Genomic DNA, 23,534 nt, shown 5'->3' with positions numbered 1-23,534 from the left:
CAATGTTTAACGTTAATCACGCATTCAGGGATGAGGCTTATGACAGTTCCAGCGCAATTTCCAACCAATTAACTATTGGATTCCCGATTCCGAAAAAGGCAGTTATACGATAGCTACGAGACTGCCGGCGCCATACCGAGTAGGCATGTAGATTCAGGGCACTAAAGAGTCGGGTACTCCAAAGTTTTTCCTAGTATATACTAGAATTATACTATATCATCTAGAAAAACAACTAGAACTGGGAGTTTTTTACTATATACCGAAAATTATCCTAGGATATGGCTGCGCTGAAGCGCGGCGCAGCTGGCGCTCGTGTTTCAATACATTGCGCTTCATATTTATACACAAGGCGGCCTGTGGTTTCACGCGGTTCCATGGTGTTCTCCCTACATTTAAATACTTACAAATTGTGCTGGCTAAGTATTTAATAACTATCGTGTGCATTAAAAAATTGGCTCTTCATTATGCATGGAATTGTGTGTACAAAGGCCTTTCTGAGTAACTGTGTATAAATTTGCAAACTGCTGTCCTTGACTGGGTGGTGGGCCAGCCTCATGCTTTCTCATTCTTTCACTGTTGCGTAGCAATGTGTTAAAAAAGAAGTTTCAAGGAATTTTATCAATTGTGATGCATGGCGACACCTTTCGACTTATCTGTGAGCATATTTGGTATAATCGTATTGCAAAGATTGCGTACACCGGCTTTATCTATTTGCAATGGCAGCTTTCGTACGACATTTGTGTATTGTCTTTTCTATGTTGGTCGCTACTCGTTTGTATGTATTTTTAGAGCCCTGACAGGCTGATGAAGGATGACTAAAGTCTTCTGAAAGCTATCATTACTAAGAAATGGAGCTGGTGTTATGAACAGTGAACAGTGTCCCAAAATTTTATTTCAGAGTGAAAAATTGTTCTTGAAAATTGGAGATGAAAGTGGAAAATTGATTTCAGTTGGATGTCACTTCCCACCCAAAACTGGCAAATTTTGGGACATTGGTTTTGAACAAACTTAACAATACAATACCACTGTCCCAGGCTCCAGCTGAATAACATCTACATATAACATAATACTTTGTGTAAGCATCTTGTACAACTGTGTTGCTGTGATAATGAAATCAAAACACATGCATCCTGCATCCATGAAAGTGGATAGTAAGTAGAAAGAAGCATTTGTTGCCACATGTTAGTGATAATTGTACAATTTCTTGGTATTTTAAGTTTGTATGAAAACGCGTAAGATTTAGGTGATTGAAACTAAACATGGAAGATAATTTTTAGGTCAATTTTTACTTTTTCTTTTTTAATGCTGTTCTTGATATTCCACTTCACTCAAAACACACCAGTTCATAAGTTATTTCAGGGCTTTCGCAATAGCCATGTCTTTGTGGTCAATCATCCTCAGAGCAGCCTGAGTCAATTCCATTCACGACTTCCTTAGCCATATATCTCTGATCCTTTTTCAGGACAAGACATGCACTACTACATATGCTGTGCCTGGCTCAAGATTCCTATATGTAGCAAGGTTGCCCTACCGACACTGGCAAAATGAATGCTTCCTTGAACAAAGCTAACCAAAGGTGCCATCAACTGTCTTAATCTGAACAGGAAGGAAGCCTAGTTTTCAACATAGACAATGTGACTTTCAGGGTGTGCACCACCCGGTGTTCATTTGTTAACATCAATAATGTGTGACCACGAAAGGAAACCCTTCTGAAGGTAACATCTCTCGACCATTCTAAGATCCTGTCCACTACCTTAATATTAACAGGTCTTTTAAATAACCATGCATTATTCCTCTGATAATGCTTGTTATGTTTTCAAATAGGTTCATGTTCTTTCATCCTGATTTTTCAAAGATAAATATCACTTGAGTTTGTTTTTATTGCAAGTGTGATGCATGTAATTTCATCTTCATGTTTTCTCAGATCGAAGATCTTGCTCGCAGCTATGCCTCATTGCCTACCATGGCCAAAACCTCTTTGAGGTTTACTGTAGGTAGTGTTCTCCGTCTGATTGTTATGTGTTGAGGATGAGCTGAATGTTACTGATATTGATACCTGATATCTAATTGTGGTCAATGTTAAGTGTAACACCGTGACATCTTCCAATGCCAAAGTTTATTTCCAACGAGCCAAAGCTTGTTTGCATTGCAATTACGAGCGGTAGTGTGATGTGTGGAACGTGTAGTATGTACGATTGGGAACCACTTACTCTGGTGGCATGTTTGCATATATGAGAATGTTCAGTGTTCATCGTCTTTAGATAATAAAAGCATTGGCATATCAGGAAGTGGATTGTTCGGTGGTCGCCTAAAATGGTATCAGAGCTGCAATTTTGACACCATCGTGTTCGTCATGCTCAGCCACATCGAATGATATGCTTTTTGTATGGGTGAGGTCAATTTAGGATGTTGACCTCCGTCCAAGGTCAGGTCAGGTCATTACCTCATGATGAGGTCAAGTTGCACGTTATTCAATTTGGCAGGTCTTTCTGAGTCTATTTGTGTCTTTTCCGTCTAAGATCACTGTCAGCGCCAAAATAACTGTCTCTATATCCCCCCCCCATCGGCTTATAATGGCCAGATCACCTGACCGACCTGACGTTAGGTGACCCTTAGGAGAAATCCGAAGTTAACGACTTTTGAGAATAAGGGAGTTTGATAAGTTCTGTAAGTTTCATCTACCTGTGATAGATCTCCTTGAATTGATGGAGTTGCTATGTTACGACGTTTTTGAGACCGTGCAGAGGTTCACTTATGACGTCATAGGTCAGTGACCTGACCTGACCTGAAAATGAGGTTGGTGTCACAAAATCCGGCTTGAATCAAAGGTCAGGTATGCCAACTTACAACCCTCCATCACCAGCGCGCTCACCCCTACTTTACTTTGCAGCAATGGTTTGCCGCACATTAACGATAAAAGTTTTGGTCTGTCCGAGATTCGAACACAGGACCTTCCGATGTATCAAAAACATGGGGTCATATATGGACGAATATCTCGAAAACGGTTGGATGGGCTTGAACTTTTCATCCCAAAAATGGAAATAAAAATGTTGTAGCTATCTTTTGACATACTTTGTATGTGGATGCCCACACTACGAAACCTTGAAAACCGGGCGCGAAAAGTCGCATTTTAACACGCAACCCTATGGGCTAGTAGGAAAAGTCACGCCCATGCTGCCATATGACTTTGGAGGGGGCTGTGTAGATTCTTGAGCGTCGGACTCCAAGCAATTCGATACAAACCACGAAGTCGGCCGTCATTATCGCCTCACTGCCCGTGCGATGTCATGGGACAACGCCTCGGGCGGCCGCGCCGGTCGGACTTGCGAGGGAATGGCTGACAGATGGCGAGCCGGGCCCTGCCGGCCGGACACCTTGGTGTTTGGGGCGGCGCTGACTTATCCAGCCTGTTGCCTGTTCCTTGGTGTTTGAGGCGGGGTTAACTTATCCAGCCTGTTGCTCTGTTGCCTGTCCATTTTTCAATCAGCCGATAACATGTCAGCTACGTCCATCTACATTGTACCTATGGTGCTCATGAACGCTACCGATTTTTATGTGGATCAATGGTCTACGAGTTTCGCCACCTATGCCTCGCACTGCACTGTATAAACGTGGTCATATTTGTACTTCTCTGTAAAGGGGCGATCTGTTTTTAGTTTTGACGGAATGTTATGAGGAATGCCGAAATTAGCATGGGGATGTTTTGGTGAACGACGAAGGGATATTAACGAATGACGAAGCATTTATCCAAATCGTCAAAGGTTTTGCCGGAACGCAATCAGTTATGGCGAATAGCGAAGGTAATACCAACTGACGAACTGTGGAGTGGGATCAGCATTCCGTTTTGCCCATATACTGAAGGTTTTGCCGGAATGCCTCTCACTGGCGCCACCTATGTGCTGATCGGACGAATGGGTTTTGCTGATTGGCCATCGAACAACGCAAAAAGGTGTAGTATTCGAGCTCGTTTGTCTCAAAAACTGCTATCGAAGTAAATTAAAGTGCTTCGGGCTTCGGCACTTAAAAACCAATCGATATTTAACCCTCACCCATTTAGGCATTTCAACCCTCAGCCATTCGGCCCTTGATAAAAAGAGCCAGTGCTTCGCTGAAAAAAAAAACAAAAAGAAAAAGAAAAAAAGAGCGAGCTGCTCGTGACGAGAGAAATCCGATGATTTGAGGGTCCTTGTCATCGCTGACGAGAGAAAGACAACTATTTTTATGTCCTGGTCAATGTTGAGATCCTAGGTCATTGGTTGACCTCCCAGATCAGGTTAATAACCCAAAGGCACGGAAAATTGGGTCCTGCTAGAATTTCTACAAGTGAAGTTTGCTGGGACTTGGCTTGCTTCTGACTCCGAGGCGAATTTGCACTTGCTTTGATCAAAGATGATGTATCAAAGCATTTAGGGTAGGACGGGTCACGCCAGATCACCCATCAGGCGTTCTGCCGGCTATCCATAGAATGTTAACCAGCACTTACAGCCTTGCAACCATAGGTGGGCATCGTTAATAAAAAAGTTAGTTTCGTTAATCGTTAATCCGTTAACTAAAAAGTTAGTTCCGTTAAACGATAATCCATTTATTCACAACAAAGGTAACGGAAGTTACTTAAGTCCGTTAATCGTTAACATTTTACACGGTTCCGTTCCGTTCCGTTCCGTTCCGGTAATAAACAATATGAAAATGCTTGTGCATTTTTCTGAGGACAACCCGACCAACCTACGCCAACGGCTAGGCGCCACTCACTTGTCGTAGCGCGGTTCTAATCTCGAAGACCTGCCAACAATTGCGCCTGCTCGGTAACGGCATGGATAAGATATACCTATTTATAAATATAATACATGGTGATGATATGTGTGATGCGAGTTGCGACCGATTTCAACCTGCGTTACCGACGATTCAGCTCGCCTGACAAACAGCTCTACCCTTTCTCTCCGCCTATCAGCCAGGCTGCGTTCCAATGACAGGCGTGTGCATCACAATTTGCAACGTATATTGCCGCAACACACTGACTACCAGAGATGAGGCGCACACAAACAGCTCAAGAGGCGCACTCAAATAACTTGTGTTCTTCGCCGCTTTCGCCGCATGAAGGTTTTATACACACCAGTAACTTTACAGTAAACTTTTTGCTTCGAAACGGACGAAGTTTTAATAAACTAAATTTGATTAACGGACCCGAAAAGTAACGGAACTAAAACGGTCCGTTACACGTGGAAAAAATTAGCGAGTCTGTTAATCGTTAACCCAAAATTTAGTTCCGTTGATTAACGGATTAGCAATTTAACGGACTTGCCCACCTATGCTTGCAACATATTGCATAGGCACTATAACTGATACCTAAGTATGCCTAGTTTTCAAATGCTAAAATGGGTGCTAAATTTCAAACCAACACTTCCTAAAAACCACAGTAAAAAGGTGCAAATTTAACCCTCGCCCCGTTGGGGGGCTATTTTGGCCCCCCTGTGGTTTTTCCTGAATAGCAAGAAAACGGCGGCGCGCAGCGCCGCCAAATTTTCAGTACCTTTCCGGGCATCAATTTGACACCTTCACACCAAATTTCAAGTCTTAGGTCACCTTAGGTCAGGAGTTATTGAGGTCAAACTGAGGTCATGTTCGAGCAAAAATGAGCAAAAAACATGCAATCTTGAAACGCTCACCAAATCTACAGTTATCAAGCAATTTCAAAGTTCTTTATATGGTCTAATAGACAAAAAGCGGCGCTACAAAACTGTAATCTCTGATTTTCAAAATTTTGGGTTTTTGACCCATAAAATTTCAAAAAATTGATTTTTTTTTGAAAAACTAAAACAAAATCCAAAATTTTTCCGAATTTCAAAAAAACCGGAATATATGTGATAGTCCCTGCGCTCTTCTATATACATACCAAATTTCAGATCGATATCTCGTTTTTTGGCCAAGTTATAGCGAAAAAACTGTTCAAAAATGATGACGTCAAATTTTTGAACTCAATTTTTAGCGATTCTAAACCTCGTACGGCAAAACAAAGACCACCATTGAACTCCCCGTGACGAGCTGCATCGAATCGATACCCATTTTATGCAAAAATATCAACTTTGAAATTTGACCTTTTTTGACCTGACCTTGACCTGACCTTGACCTGACCTTGACCTGACCTTGACCAAAACGTGACCTAAGCTGGCCCAAAAGGCTGCCTGACCCACATAATCGCATTTGTCATGTAAAATGGACCATAAAACATGTATCACACACTTTCATATTGTGACCCCCCAGTGACCTGACCTCAGTGACCTGACCTGGTATCAGTGACCTCAACTAGCAAAATATGTGTTTGAAGAACATTTCCCCATCGATGATTTTCAATGAAATGCATTTTACTCGATTGTACAACGCATTTCTTGAAATGCCTGTAAACGGTGAAAATTGGACCTTTGACCTGACCTGTGACGTCATCGGTTTGACCTAGGTCAATAAAATTGGGCCACAAGGTAGTTCCCTGATAGGGCTATCCAACACCGTTTGCCGCTTGTCGCTACGTTGCGTGGTTCTCGAGATCTTAGGGGGGGCCAAAATGGCCCCCCCAACGGGGCGCGTTGCTCGGCAGAGCCCAACGGGGCGCGGGTTAAGAAAGTTAACCGAGATCATTTCAAGTAAACGACCTTAGCCTGAGTTTCACGTGACCTTGGCACCAACAATCAATGGGGCAAACATTAGATAGTATATTGCACATGTTGTCACGTCCCTAATTACGAAACGACTATGGAAACACACAGAACATGTGCGCTGACTTTCAATTGCTATTCTGGCCTGACATGATCTTGAGAAAAATAATCACAGGTTAAAGGTAATTTGGTTCAGGGATTTGAAATTCTCGGAGAAGATGCAAAAATGATAAGGGCTATTTAATTTTCCGGGAAGTTATAAAATTGATAAACTCCAGGGCATCTCACGGACATTGACAATATAAAAACAATGCGAATAAAACCAAACGTTTCGGACAAAAACGTGCCTTCGTCAGTGCAGTGGAGAAAAATAAGTGTAGGGTTAACATCAATGAGAACTATATGCGGCACCGTCTCGGTCTGGCCAGCCGGGTTGCCGATAAAATACACAAATGTTTATAAGCTTCCATGATGTGCTTAATAAACTGCTGAAAATATATCTTTAAAAAATAAAGATAACTACTTCATCGATTTAGTCGAAAGAAAACATGTATGCCAGTTACTTATTTCTTGCCACTGACGGATACTTTTTTTGTGCGAAACGTCTGGTTTTATTCGTATTGTTATTGTATTGTCATTCCCTGTGAGAAAAAAAGGATAACTCTTTAGTTAGTAACCATAAGAGCGAAACGGCTTAATGTAACACAATTCACTGTGTATACGAAACCTATAAGTCCCTAAGAATAATCCTATTTACAGCTTTTAAAAAGATACAGCTTATACAGCTTAGGCATACAATTTTTCTGCATTAGGATAATATTCATTTATCTCCACAGAATATGGTAAATTAGTGCTGCTGAATTTCGCTTTCAAAGCGTCTCCTCCAGGCATTCCACAGTTCTCTAAGTGCCATTTTGGATCACGGAACATGGCTGGACGCGGGACAGGTCCGTCTGCGAGCTTGGACGGACCACGTGACCACCTCCTCCCCTCCCCCTCTTTCCCGTCCCCTTCCCCAGCAGGGCGTCCGATCTAACCGCGCCCCAGGCAGTCGGCTCGGTCCGACCATCACTGGTCGAGCCACGGCCCGCGGTGCCGCCTGAGTTTGTGCCGGGTGCAAAACTGGAGCAGTAACTAGCGCCGGAACTAGTAATCAGCACGACCATCGTCAGATGGCAGGAGTGAATGGAATAAGCGGTTCCAGGTTTCAGAAGGAATGGGGCAGGAAAAAGCGCTGAAAACAATGTTTTGCTGATATAGCCATAAAAAGTTCACTGAATTAGGAGAGCAGCACATCAGTTTAAAGCCCTTCAGATGGTGGTTTTAATAAACGCACAATCATTTCCCAATTCGCCTCCAACGGTGTCACAGGCCAAGAATACGCTGAAATACTAGTGTGTACAGAAGCAACTGCGGGTCCCTGTACCAGTCCCGTGAAGCCCTCGAGCCTCCAGCTGTTCCAGGAGGCGGGACGTTGTAAAGTACCTGTCGAAGTACACGGATGTCCACGGAACCAAGGTTTGCACCAGTCTCATCACCACAGACTCGCCCACCGTCCATGGCTTGCCTTCAGCCAGGGGTGTCGTTTTCCGAAAATGATTGGTAGGGCCCAAAGGCGGCGGCCGCCCGTATGTGACGGGGCTTACAAGGTAGGGTACCCCCAAATCTGCCTTTCTCATCGGATTTCGGCCACTTATTTTTTCGCCCTGGTCATTGACAAGACAAACCAAAATCTAAAAAAAAAAACTTTGGAAGTCTAGGTCCTCACCGAGCCCCATGCACAAAACGTGCAGTTAACCCGCGAGTTGCGGGGGGGGGTGTTAAACGCTCCCACTTTTTTCGCCGCGCTATAGCTTAAAAACGGCGCGCCGCAGGCGCGCCAAAATTTATCTACCTATAGGGAATTGATTGAAGTTTATCGTGACAAAGTTTCAAAATAATCGGTCGGAAAATTTTTGAGATATCAAGGTTTTAGTAACGTCATGATTTCTGAGTTTTCGACCAAAAACGGCATATGCTCAAAACATCATGTAAAATCACAGAATAAGGATACAGACATGCCGTAAATGCCATTAGACTGCCAATATCATAAACAATCAAATCGTTATCTTCGATTTTTGATTATCGTTCCGCATTTTCCAAAATCTTGAACTGAATCTTGGCAATTTCTCGTGACTACTTCACGACCATGATACATACATTTTTTAAATTGAACTTTTTGAGCCAAGCACGTACACATACCTATGTTAAAATGAATGTCACCATCGTGTTTTACGTCCAAAATTACCCATAAAACATGTGTCACAGGCTTTGAATATCAGTTTCGATTTTCGGGGATATGTGCCTACCTGGTTGACCTGACCTTAACCCTGACCTATCCTTGACTGACCCCTAGGTATATGGATCTGACACTCTTGTAGGCCTTATATGAAGGCTTGTGCACCCATAGGTGGCGGAACGGGGAGGGCACCGGGGCACCGTGCCCCCCTTTGATTTTGGCATTTTAACATTAGCTCTATGGGCGTTGCACGGAAAGAATGGGACCAATAGTCGGCAGTGCCCCCCCCCCCCTAATTGAAGGTGTTCCGCCGTTACTGTGTGCACCGTTTTGACAGAGTTCGTGCCGAGAGACGCCCATTGCAAGGTTCTGAAGTCCATGCTACTGAAAGCTCGATTTCAAGTGTTTGACCTGACCTTGACCCGACCTGTGACCTCAAAATTTAACTTTAAAGTATTCATCTGAAGCGTCTCGTCGTGTTCTTTCGTTTGCCGCCTCGTACGTTTCGCTGCGCCTATTGGTTCTCGAGTTATCGGCTGGGGGCGTTTAACGCCCCCCGCCCCCTCCCCAGCAAACGGTGGGTGGCGAAATACCCCAGCAACGGCCGGGTTAAACAGGCAATAGTGTCCGAGGAATCCACGCCATTCTGAAAGAGGCCCACGCCGACTTAAAAGGACGACTGTGCTGAAAGGGCCAGGAACGGCCTTGAGGGTCCAAGCCGACTAAAAAAAGACGGCTGCAGGGCCAGGAACGGCTTTGAAGACCAACGCCAATTGAAGCGTTTGACAACTAACGAGGTCTCAAAACACCACGATAGTTAAAAAGATCTGCTTGCCCAAATAAAAGGATGACAGTACGAGGGGTCTTCAGAAAGTTACGGGCCAGACCATGAAAGAGCAGAGAGATACAGCATCGACTTATTAGACCAAAAAGTTCATTTATTCAAATAACCATCGTTAAGACAAACACATTTCGCGCAGCGCCTCGCGAGAGCTGAAGGTCTTCATAACCAAGTGGGTTTTGGACTCATCCTGCACGTCCAAGAGGGCTGCTTTTGTCTCCCTGCTGTCAGCGAAGTTTCCACTTCCAGGCCGTAATTCCAACTCCTTCATTGTTCGGCCCGGATTTTTTTTTGAACGCCCCTCGTAGATTATGAGCTTGAGTTTTCGTGATCTGATGCGGTAATGACCTGGCGTTGGACCCTCGGGGCTCGGGAATCAGGCTGCATCACCCAGTACCCACTCAAATAAATATACCTACTATGGCCTATTCTGGAGCATCGCGGCACCCTCCGAAGTTGGTGTAGGGCTTCCAGCGGCTGGTGTGGAGACGGATCGGGGTCTATTAGGGGCAGTCGCGTGGTATGCGGGACTCAGAGGCAGTTATGGACCAATTGGTCTTTCGAGCCTATTAGAATCCACCAAGGACCAGAGTCCAAGACACGACACCTCATTATGTCAGCTACATGTGCACCTACTGTGACTAGAACCTTATATATGTAAATATGTGCGTATTTGTTCATCTGTTTATTTTGATTTTGTTATCATTTGATACGTAAGTGACAAAAGATTGGTAGGGCTCAGCGAACATTAGTAGGGCCCAAATAAACGTTGGTAGGGCTTGGGCCCTACCTAGTGATGTCAATTACAATCAGGATACCGATACCAAACCAAATACCAACCAAAACCATGGGAAAATACCGAAACCAAACCAACTTGGGAAAATGAGGGAAATACCAACTTTTTACCGATTTCTTAGCCTCTTATACATTAGTGAGGGTTTATAATACCAACAAAATACCAAACACATTACGATTGAAAAACCAAATACCAAGTTGGTATCGGTTTGGTATCGGTATACCAAAAAGTTGGTATCCGATTGACATCTCTAGCCCTACCAGGCCTATACAAAACGACGCCCCTGCCTTCAGCGCCTCCGTCGTCAAGCTTCTTCCCTTGGTAGACTTCGAAGTCGAGAACGAGTCCTCGCGGTGATGCCAGCAGGAAGTTCTTAAGACCTTCTGGGCAGACTTGTAAACGACTCTGAGTTGATTCATGAATCGACTCAGAATCAAACCGTTTTTCGATGAGTCATGAGTTGATTCGAATCACTTCATCGAGGAACTTGATGAGTCATGAGTTGATTCGAATCAGTTAAATTTAACATCATGAGTCATTTGATGAATCGATTCAAATTTTCAGACTCAAACAAAGAATCGACTCAAAAAAAATTTGAGTCGTTTACAAGTCACCATCACCACCCTAATAATCAGTGCTAGATCACCCCCTCAGCTTTAGCCATCACTTAACTCCATATTTCAGACTTACAAGAGCCTCAGAGGCTCAGGCACAGGCGCCTAATGAGCCAAAAGCATTTGGCAGTTGGTAGGTACTTAGTCTTACCAAACCAAGTGCCTGCTACACTACCTAGGTACCTACATTTTACATGTCAGAAGTCAGAATTAACACCTGCGGCTGCCTCCCCTTCTCCCAGTCCCAATTTGGTCCCAATAATCAATCAACAGCATAAGAGTTTGGGCGTCGATAGAGTCAAATACGCCCAAACTACCTATAGCCTATAAACTACCTATAGGCTATGCTATAATATAAATAACCTCACATATAAACCGCAAAATTGCGATGCTCAACTGCCAATAAACCACAAAATGCACATTTTTCCATGAAATAGAAGTTTAAAGGGACACTCCCACCTTAACATTAGTTTTGAGTTGAGATAGCCAAATTGGTGGCCATGGCCTGCAAATACCGGTTTGGGCACTCACAACATCGACAAATGCTTTAATTCGGAGATATGGAATTTCAAACTTGCAGTTTTCGGATTCTAAGGGGCTAGTGCATTGGTATGCCCCCTTAGAATTTGTGACGTCAGCGGAGATCTAACGATTTTTAAATCTTTTACTAAAATGTTTGGTAGCACGCGGTGGTATATGCTGCTTTGCGCGCAACAAATGCCGCACTTTCAAATAAAGTCGCTAGGAACAGCGGAGATCCCAAAAAGTAAACAAAAGTAAAAGTCTAATATCTTGAAAACCGGTGAATATTTTTCGATGAAATTTGGTAGATATTCGTTTTCGCTCTTTCTGAACCGAGCGACATCACTTTCGTGCCAATTCATTAACTTTTTTGAAGGTGGGAGGGTCCCTTTAAAAAGAAACTTGTTTTATGACATCATAGAATCTTCAGAATAATGCAAAGGAGCGGCTTTGAAATATTTCCTCAGCGATCTCCATTCGCCTAAAATATGTACTATGAGTGACGTCATGAATTCGAGAATAGAATGTGAAAGTCATAGTATGTTTTAAGAAAACTACATTAATGGCGCAGTTGATAACTTTCACGTCTGAATCTCGTGACAATTTGGCCGGATGACGTTGCCCGAATTGCACCAATGACAATTTATTTTTACCAAAAGAGCCACTTGGTCAGTGCTCCGGTGCTCCTGATATCGATTAATATTCAATGACGTCATTTTTAATCTAAACTTGTAGACTAACAATATTTTTTTATATTCCTTCATTTTAATCTCCACGTTGAGCCAACATAAATGGTAAGTGACGGATGGGCTCTATCTAGCTGGCAGCCAGTTGGCACTGCTAAACTAGGTGCCGTTTGGAGAATGTTGTATGTATACCTACATTAAACTTTCAATGAGTCTCAACTCAAGATCATATCTGATTCTGAGGCCTGAGCCACTCATGCAAGGTCATGGCCTCCTCGTGGCCCATGGAGTCCCTGCCTGATGCTGAATGTTTCACAGGTGGGATTAATCCTATTTTTGAGGTAGTGTACTGTTTTAATAATTTTATCTGATAAGTAAGAAGTAGTAACATTTGTCTCATTATCATGTAGAAAAAGTTTGATTAAAAAAAAAACATGAATGCCTCTCGGAACTTGTGCTTTTGAATTTTCAAATAAGACTTTCTAGGTAATAATAAGAGATAGGTTACTATGCTACTCCTTAGTCCTTACTTATATTATAATTGTCTCTCAGAGTTACTTACAAATTTATCTGACATTGCACTGTTGACTGTTGAGTGTTGAAGATAGGTAGGTGTAAGGTAGGTACCTATGTACCTAGTCCTACTAGGTAGCTGCTTGAATCTTTGGTCAAGACTACTATGCTGCTTAATACAATTGTGGTATGCGGCATATTCATTTTATCATAGCTTTGAGTCAAATAATCAACAAATGCCTATAGTGAGTCATGGGTTGAATGAAATAAGTTCAATAAAAATGTCGTGTGAGTCATGAGTTGATTTGAATCGATTCATCAAAATGTGTGAGTCATGAGTTGATTCGAATCATTCCGTTGGCTAGTTGCTCGAGTCATGAGTTGATTCGAATCATTTTATCGAGGAACTTGATGAGTCATGAGTTGATTCGAATCAATTAAATTTAACATCATGAGTCGTTTGATGAATCGATTCAAATTTCCAGACTCAAACAAAGAATCGACTAAAAAAAAATTTGAGTCGTTTACAAGTCTGCTTCTGGGTGAGGCTTTCCAGGCACATACTGCTTCAGTGTCGTTTTCCCCGTGAAAGGAATCATCTGCTCGTCGATGGACACCTGAGGAGGCCTTTCCTGCTGCAGACAGCCACTTCGAACGCTTTCGACGAGGGGACGCACCTTCCACAAGCGGTCCTTCTTCTGCTCATCGGTGACGTCGACATCATTCACTACTTTCAAGTGTCCCCGAATGAAGTGGAAACGATCCCGAGTGAAAGCGTCTGCCACTGCTGCGATCCGCGTTGGTTGTGACCAGTACATGCGTATCCAGGGGAACTTGAGCACAGACATCAGCAAGCTAGCCCCGAAGAACTGCTCGCACTCGTCGTTCTTCAAGAGGAGGCTTTTGCCCGTTTGAGCGACCGCATGCTGATTAGTTCGCAGCGCGATGGTTCGATACATTTGAGGAGGGATGAACACTTCCATGTACTCTCGGGGAGTCTTCACCCGAGCCTGGGAGGGACCTGACCTCTCTGGGATACATCGGCCAGCATCACCAGCTCCCTGCTGGCGAGACTTCGGAACGAACTCCTCCGATCTTCTGTAGAACACGCGCCTGGGCAACGGATGCTCGGAAGGATCATCGTCATCTCCGGAAACACCGTGTGCATCGTCCTCGCTATCGTTTTCTGGCCCTGAGGACTGTATTTGGTCTGGACCAGGACTGAAGTCTTCATCAGTCATCGAGGGAATCATCCAGGTCGGAATCTCTCAAGGACTGGAGGTAGGTGGCGATCTCCTCTGGGGTCCTCAGGACACCTTGGAACACACACACAGTAAGGAGGATTAGATAGGTACCCATTTTGAATGAAATAGCTAGCTAAGTATTCTTGCGTATCTAAAATAAGAATGAATCATATTATGTATGAATCATAGTGTTATGTGACGAAAGTGTACCATATTAAACAATTTTTGTGGGTGCGATTACCTGGTGTATACTATAGTGTACAACGCGACCTAATTTGCTGAAAACTAAGGGAATATTTGACACCAGGAAGGGAAAATGAGCTCTTTTGAATGTTTATGTAGCTCAATGACAATACATCGCGCTCCATTGGAAATTATTCTACGAAAACATATTTTTTATAGAAAATAACTTCGCTCTGCCGAATGTACACTATAATGGACATGACCTATTTGAACCACTTGCCTTCATGTGAACGGCTATATATTTATTTTTGCACCTTAAGGGAATCACCCAAGCTTCACTTAAAACGGACCAATGTAAAGATCGTTAAATTTTGCACGAAATACACGAAAATACTAAATTTCCCGAGAGCTCACCTGAAGCGCGCTTCCCCCGCGAGGACGCCATCACTAACGACATCCGGTGGCAAAATAAAAAAGCGTTGTCGAGTTAACTGACCGACAGGTGGCAGGCCCGGAGTGTCAAAAAACATAGGAGAAACTTAACCGAGAAGCTGACACTGAAAGAGGCGGTCCCAGCCGCCTAAATGTCAGTGTGTACTCTATAGTGCACAAAAAGAGCCAAGAGGATATATACGTAGGTCAAATATTGACCTTAACTCAAAAGTAAGATGCTCACTCGCGAGATCTTGTTAAGAGCAATCCGTTGGTTTTTGTCGCAAGGCGCTAGGACACTTCGTTTAGGAACAGCAGAGGGATGCACCGACGAAACCCCGCCGTGGCCGCCCGGGCCGACCAACGCGCCGCGGCACCCGACCGCAACGGACGAATTAGTAGCGCCGGTCAGCCCTGTGCTAGCGCCTTCATTCTTTCACAGTACGGCTCAGAAATGATTAGGGAATGCTATGGTATGGTGCACTAACGGGCTCACACTGTGTAAACTGCTGTAGGTGAGACGAAAGCAAATATTTTTAAATAAAAAACTGCGATTGCAATATGATGACAAATAGTTAGATCAACGCCACACCAAAAGAGATACGGCTTTTTGTGACCCTGCATTAAAAACAGCAGACTTTGTGGATCATTGCCATGTATATTTTTGCCATTTGTATGAAATGAACGCACGCTAGCGGCGTTTGAAGTTGCGAGTATCTGACAGTCATTTTACGACACAGAAAATGCCACGACTTCTGACAATCATACACGAGGCCGGTTTTGATAAAAACATGAAAACCATGTTTTTTCAGACACTCCAAACATTTGCCTGACTGGCCATATTACGATTTATTCGATAAGGATAACTTGAAATTTGGGCCTTTTCGGTATTTATGGCCACTCGTGAGTCGTGAACCCCATTTGCATCATTGTGTAGCGGTGGGTCGGCGAGTCGACAAGGGTCATTTCACGCTTCTGTGTGGATGACTTTGATCCATCGTGACGCTCAGTTGTGTGATTGCGCCCTGTTGCCGGCTGTGAGAAGCGCATATTAATATTTGAGGATATTTTATTGCTGCATATTGTTTCTTTGGCATTCAGCTTTCACTGGAAAACGAAACAAACATGCATATGCTTTTAAGAATGTCCTGGACAGCTGGTTGAATAAAGAATTATTACGTTTTTTACAAAAACGCAATTTTTTAAAAAGGCCATCAAGCGATTTCGATAAAAACACATTTATGGCATCAGCCCACCGTCAGCTTTCGAATGGTAGGTATATGTCGTTTCTTTTGTGAATGATTTGACTTTCCGACGAACCGTGCCAGAGCGATGTCATGCCGTTCATCTCATCCGGATAGGCTACAAACTGCCGGTGCAGCTTCAAAACACGGCATCCGTCTGCCTTGCCCTCAGAATCTCTGAACATCTGAACCAGACAGACAGACAGACAGACAGACAGACTGTCTGTCTGTCTGTCTGTCTGTCTGTCTGTCTGTCTGTCCTCAGAATCTCTGAACATCTGAATCACTCATGCTTATTCGAAATTTCCTTCCTAATTTTCCTTCTCCCTTTCTTATAGTATGCCTAATACGAGGCTCATTATAACTGTGTTATAACTTTGTTTATTGTAACTATGTTATGAAGAATATGGAATACCTTGACGGCTAGATTGGGCTGTGGTCCATGTCGGCACTTTGCAGCCCATTCATGGCAATATTTCACATTAATTATCAGAATATTATCTCTATATTCTCAAAAGCGCTCCGTGGTGGTCCGTTGGCGAACACTACCTGTGGCCTTGACACAATGGTCGAAATATCTGGCCGTTGACATTGGTCTAGAGAGAGAGTGAGAGAAACGGTCACGAACAGCTCCTTGGTTCTGTCAGATGCTGGGATTCGCTGACCACCGGCGCCACGCAACCACTGCACTCAGCTGTTTTCTCCGAAGCGCCAGTGAACGACCTCGCGACCTTCGTTCTCCCCTGCCCGTAGCCAAGCTGTGGCTGAACAAATCCGTCAGCGCTTGAAAAAACTGCGCGGCAATGGAAAACAACCCCTATCCCGCTAAAAAAAAGAGTGAGAAAAGCAGCAAACCCAAAGTCTGCTCTCACTTCTGTGTTGGCCCGTCTCTTGTGTCCTGATTATTTATTCAATTGCTTATAAAACGCATCAATCATACATCATCACAAGACCCACCACCGCCAGCAGCCACTCGCCCACAAACAAGTGCAGCTTTGTAGGATAACTATATAAACTTTATAGGTAGGAAATATAGACTATAAAAAAAACTTTATTTATATTGTCCGCGTATAAACTTCGGCCCTCGGGACCCTGCTAGTGGTTCAAGTCCCTAACTACAGGCACGTGGTTATGCCCCGGGGCTCCGTATCTCACTCACTACTGTATTCTGTGTGGGTTCCCTCACTTCGAACCGGTCACATGATTTACCTCGCCCGAGGCTTGGTCAAGTGACCCGAGCGCAGTCTGGGCGCTGCGGTGCCATGGGGTCGCGACCTATCGACACTGCAGCCGGCCGGGCCAGGTCAGCCCGCGGATCCGTGGCGCTGTGGTATGGCGTCGGGCTGGTCTTTGAATTGTCGTGTGTTCGGATCGCGCGGGAGTCGTTGCTTTTCTACAGAAAGGAGATCTGTGCTATTGTAACTTGACAGCTGATTGGTTAATAGCTTCGTGTTTATCGTTGCGTGCCTTACCTGTTTAGTGTTTATGCGTTGCATCTATTTTAATTATCAAGAATAGAAAATCATACCTATTGCAGCGACTTGCATACCTACTTAGATCCCAGATATTTACAACTGCATAGACATGTCATTTCCTAAATGTTACGTAAATGTTGTCAAAGGTGCCGCCAACATCTCTGCTCGTTGCACCAATGCACTAACAAGGACCATTTTCACTTATGCCTGCATTTGTAAACTGTAGGCCAAGGCCCTACCTGTCACACATAATCTGGCACACCTGACCCCACGGCCTTTAGTTACATCCTTGGCTCCCGGACCTGGCTCCGCCTGTGTTTACAGTGTGGAGTCCTTCACCACCAGTCGGTCGGTCACGTGACTGACCTAGCCCGAGCCCCGGCTGTCTGACCAGAGTGCGGGCCGCGTGCCGACTGATCGTTTCGCCCACAATTGATACACCTCCGCGGCTTCCGACAAACTTATCTACTTTCAAATTGGGAGTCTGTGCCTTGGTCTGTGCGTATTCCGTGGCGTAGCAGCAGGGTGCTGGACTATGGATTGGAGGGTTGTGTGTTCGGGCCACGCTGGGGTGATTGCTTTTGTTAGGAACTTGTTTTTCCTAGCGCGGCATTAAATTAATTCTTGTCTTCCTCGGGACGAAGTCATCATGCTCCTCACGTTTCCCTTTCCAGACGGCGGTCACCCCCACCACACGACCGGTGCAGGTGACGGAAACTCTTCATTCGATTACACCATTTCCGGGGTGACCGTTTGAGCGGCAGGACGGGCTGTCCTATCGGGACGTTCCCATCCCACTATCGGTACGATCTTTGCCGCTGCGGCACACCCTCGAAGGTCCGCGCAGCCCAGCGTTTTACGCCCGTGGAGGTGCATCGAAGTCAGCGAAACGATCAGTCAGCACGCGGCCCGCATTTCTGTCACCCGGCCAAGCCTCGGGCTAGGTTAGTCACGTGACCGACTGACCAGTGGTAAATGACTTAACACTGTAAACACAAGGCGGAGCCAGGTCCGGGGCCCACGCAGAGGCGGATCCAGCTCAGAGTTTTTTTTTTTGGGGGGGGGGGAGGTAAACCATAACAATTTATCGATTCTTTCCATGCATCGTCCATAGGCGTAATGTTAAAATTATGCCGTTTTGGGGCAAATGCCCATTTCGCCCCCCCCCCCCCCCCTGGATCCGCCACTGGGCCCACGACCTAACTAACGGCTGTGGGATGACAGCGTAGGTATCAATTACAGTTTGCAATTGCAGGTCAAAGCCTGTGTAAATGGTGGAACGTGTGGAGGTGTTGGCGGCATGCCTTGACACCACTCAACATCCTTGATGACATCTCTCTGCAGACATAAGTAACTGGGCTTTATCTATTGAAGTCGCTGCAATATGCTTCCTTTCTATACCCACTAGTAGATAATTTTAAGTAATGCTACGCGTTAACAGGTAAGGCATGCAACGACATACAGGAAACTATGAGTTCATACAGCCAGCTATGAGTTCAATGGCACGGATCTCCTTTCTGTAGAAAAGTTACGACGTCCGCAGGATCCGAACGCACCGCCTCTCAATTACAAGCCCACCTTCTAACCACAGCGCCACGGACCTGCGGTGGTTTTCGAGTGTTATCGCAGTGAAACTGTTGTTCTGATAGGTGGCGACCCCATGGCACCGCGGCGCCCAGTCTGCGCTTTGGTCACTTGGCGAGCCTCGGGCGAGGTCAGTCATGTGACCAGTTCGAGGTGAGGGCTCAGCCACACCCAGTCTGCGAGGCAGGGGAGAACGTGGGTCGCGAGGTTGTTCACTGGCGCTTCGGAGAAAACGGTCGAGTGGTTGCGTGGCGCCGGTGGTCAGTGAATCCCGAGCTGACAGGTGGGCCTCTCAGCCAACGTTACCATGTGGGGGGTGAGGGAGGGGGCCACACAAGTATTTGACGACGCATGGTTATCTCGGAATGTAAGAAAGCAAAAAAGATAAAGACGCAGTAAAAAGCAATCTATAGCCCACTGTTGGATTTTTCATGGGTTATTATTCCATCAGATTATCGCTAAGGTCACAGCAGGTCACCAGCATTAAAATTATCACGAATTCTGGTTCTCCATTTTGACAACTTCTCACAAGCGGCGCATAAGTCAAGTCGGGAACTATTAGAGCTACAGCGCCGTAGAAGAGCGCATTGAATAGCTCTTTGAGTTTTTTTTTGTGTGTATTTTCTCAGATTGGACCTAGAGTAAATGGTTTATACTCCAGAGGGCAAAAACTTTCAAAATTTGACGTTTTGCGGATAGTTGTTCTGTAATAACCTATGGCGTCATGCTTTTATTACGTTAATTTAATCGGAATCGCGTTTCTTTCGTGAAGACGCGTCAAATGAACCATACGTTGAAATTTAAATTGCAAAAATGATCTCAGGTCAAGCTCATAGAAAAGATCATGTTGTGCCTATCAGTCGATCAGTCGATTCATATCATTGAGCTGAACGCATCGGTGTTTTTCAGCGTTCTATCATGTTCTATCTAAAGTCATTGTCAAAAACTGTTAACCCTCGCCGGCACAGGCCATTTTGCGTCCTTCGACGGCACAAGGGGGGGGGGGCACAACCCCCTCGCGTTTCGCCCCTGATCAAGCCAGGAAATTTGTAAACCTCATTACAAATGTTCTTGCAATAGTCTGCAAACGTATTCTACATAGTTTTATGCATAAAATTATTTATTCTTATTACAAGATTTATTTAGAAAAGTCATTAAATTCAATTAATTAAAGCCTTGAAGTATTATATCACACCTCACTGTCTCACTTTTTCCAGCAAAAAAAAAAATGAGCCGGGAGATGCTTAAAATTGAAGCACGCTCTTAGTTTTATAATAATGAGAAAAGCAGCCGGATGCTTTATTCGGCTCGATTTTTATTTGCAGCCGGTGTCTCGATTTTATTTTATAATAATGGCCTCTGGCCCCCAAAATCGTCACTGGTTTATCAGCCAATGAGCATCGAGGATTGCCATACGCTGATTGGTGGGATTACTGCAGTTGTTGTTTAGAATGCTTACGGTGCTGACAGCGCTAGCGAAGGTGTCTCCACTTTTCGTAATGTTGAAAGCCCGGAGCGTAGGCCCCGTGGCTCCTGCTATGATTTCAGACCATCGCTAACATAAAGTTTAAAGCATGCAAACTAAGACTGGATAGACAATTTGAAGCTTTCTTGCAAGATGATGAGCTGAGATGCTACGCACATTCTGGCGTCCTAACAGGGAGGTTCGGGCCACCCACCCCCGGTGATCCTAAATCAATAAACTGATGCTTTCATTGAAAGTCCTCTTCAATAAGTTTTAGTTTTGTCGCGCAAGGTCGACAATTCAACTACAAATTCCAGTCGAACAGAAAATATTATTTATCTTATTTCATGGAGCATGATTGAGCTTACCAAAATACATATGCGCCCAAGTGACCTCCATGAAGTAAGCTCTCATTGGCCGCTTATGCGGTTCCTGGGCTCTAAGAAAGATCAAGGTAGATACCAGCTGCGAGTATTGTTTTCATTGTCGAAAAAAGAATATGAATAATGGCACCGGCCCATAACTCCCGGTGCATTTTGATGGACCGAAAAAGCGCATGATTTATTGAAAGTTATATCGAGACAAAATAGTTCAGCGCAGATGTCTAATATCAGGCATACCAGGTAGGGTCGTCCGGCGATTCTACCTGATCGTGACGTCATCTGGGGGCAAGTCTTGAAGTCCCGTTTAAGTCCTATGCAAATGGGCGATTTTTGAAGCGCTGTAGAACAAACTCTGCTAAAGCTAGCACAAAACTAAATGCATCATCGGAAAGCCGAGACATTTTTCTTCGAATTATCTAAAAGCGTTTTTCACTAAACCCATTAGTTTTTCCAAAAATGCGTAAAAAAGCCCCCATGCCTCCGCAGCCCCCCTTCCGCCGGCCGCCACGCCGCCGCGGTAGTGTAGTGGTTAGGATGCTTGCGCCGTAATCCAAAGATCGTGCGTTCGAATCTAGGCGCGGGTCGTACTTAAATCGAAATTGCAGGCAGAATATGTGTTTTTTCTTGATAAATCACTTATAATACAGCTAACCGTTCATAAAACTATTGATAACAATTGACTGAAACCCGAAATATAGAATACATTCTGTTAAAACAAATTCAAATATGGCGGCCGTTGCGCCAGGCTCCGCCCCCGACTCCGCCCCTTCGTGTGACGTCATCTGTGCACTTGGACACACAGGGAGATAGGGGACGACATGGGCCGATATCAGGCACACTTTGCAGGCGAAAGGCAATTTCACGTACACAGAGTGAACACTGGGGCAGGGTTGTATACGACTCAATCAATAGCAATCAATTCAATCACGACAAATTTGGGAAACCAATCAAATCAATCAAGTCACAGCAGTTTTCGGGAATTGATTCAATCGACTCAAACGCGACAATGAAAGGAATCAATCAACTCAATCAAACGACTCAAACCAAGACATACATTAGGTTTTTTGCCCCACCAACTTGGAAAAGTGTCTATAGCAGTCTGGTGTACCTACCTACCTTCCTAGTACCTACCTACAGAAGAAACATAAAAATATTGTCATTTAAAATTATAAATTGCCATGCCATTCAAAGTTTCTATGTAATAAGGAAGGATACCTAGTGATGGACAGGTGGATCATGATATTGAGGTTCAATGGGTAGAATTGGAGCAGAAGTTTCATTTAATGGGTGCAAAATAACCCAGTAGTTGACTCGCCCCTTAACCCAAATCACCACCTTTCACCTAAAAGTTGTCAGTTTAATTTTGGCCATATTCCAACTCCATTTACACTAAATATCAGATATTGCAGTTGAAAGTTGGCTGCTCGGATTTTGGCAGTGTTCGTGATTTGGCCATTTACCCTACACCATGTCTATTTTAATGGATAATATGCATCAATAACATATTAACCACAGGGAAATAGAAATAAATATCTTACCTGCATCATGCATGTGACGGTTTCGGTTAGACAGAGACTGACGGGCAGCCTGAAAAATATTTCCACACAATGTGCATTTGAGACGTGGGATGTTGTCAGATTGGGAAGGAAGAGATTTGAAGTATTTAGCGGTCCACGACTCTGGACGTGGCATGTCAATGTTAGGTACCTATGTGAAGAATTCAAAACATTTTATTGCAATACAATTTGAAACTGTTAGGACTGGGGGATAGGGATGAGGATTAAAAATATATTTAAAAGGAAATGGAGAGGACAGGGACTCTGGAACCACAGGATAAGTTAACAATGAAAAAATGAAAATAAGAAACAATGAAAACGTTTTGCCAATAAGTATGCTAAGCTTTTATAAATCCTTATTCTACGTCTTTTGATATTTTGGTAAGATGACGTCATTGATTATCATGTACGGTAGATGATCATAAAATAAATCGGTTGTACAACACCAATTTCGTTTTAATTATTATTTTATTTGAAATAAAACCAGTTTATAATATTCGGTAAAATGTTTTAAGGAAAATGAAATATATTAAATATGTTATGCTTAGGCTCTCAAGAGAAAAGGATCAACAAACGTTCTGCTGCAAATTAATGCAGCAAATTAGCTATTAATTAGGTACGCAAACGTAATTAGCGAGACGAAAACGGCGCTTTTGTTTCAGTTAGTTTTGTAGGGGTTTCAGATATTTTATAGAGTGGGTTGTTTCTGAGGAGATGTGGAGATGTAAATTATTAATTAATCACATTTTATTAGTATATAGGGCCTTGCACTTTATCATCTGGATTAAAAAAGAAACGTTTCCTGCTGAGTGCAGAAAGGTAGGTAGGTGCATCGCCAGGTTCTATCACCAGGATTGGAGCAGTTATTGCAGTTGAAAGTCAAAGTTGGCTGTTCATGTTTAGGCCCTGTTCTTTATTTGGCCATCTACCCCATATTGCAGTTGTGATGACAAGCAGTTTTCAGTGTAGTTTTGTGATCTTTGATGTCATCAATTGGTGTAATTATTTTTCGTCAACTAAAACTTATTTGAACTTTCCATTCAATCGACTCAATCATACGAGTCACTCTAA

The 23,534-nt window shown here is 43.9% G+C and overlaps 1 long non-coding RNA gene across 1 annotated transcript; it reads left to right on the top strand.

The window, feature by feature from the left end:
• The first annotated feature begins 516 nt into the window (after positions 1-516).
• LOC122368671 lies at positions 517-2,284 on the top strand. Its single transcript, XR_006254275.1, has 2 exons — positions 517-1,151; positions 1,463-2,284. It is a non-coding gene; the product is annotated as an uncharacterized LOC122368671 (long non-coding RNA).
• The last annotated feature ends 21,250 nt before the right edge of the window (positions 2,285-23,534 follow it).

The sequence above is a fragment of the Amphibalanus amphitrite genome, unplaced genomic scaffold, assembly GCF_019059575.1.
Source record: "Amphibalanus amphitrite isolate SeventyFive unplaced genomic scaffold, NRLGWU_Aamphi_draft 000966F_arrow, whole genome shotgun sequence".
NCBI lineage: Eukaryota > Metazoa > Arthropoda > Thecostraca > Balanomorpha > Balanidae > Amphibalanus > Amphibalanus amphitrite.
Note: the sequence above shows the minus strand (reverse complement) of the source record. Positions and strands in the feature narration are given on the sequence as shown.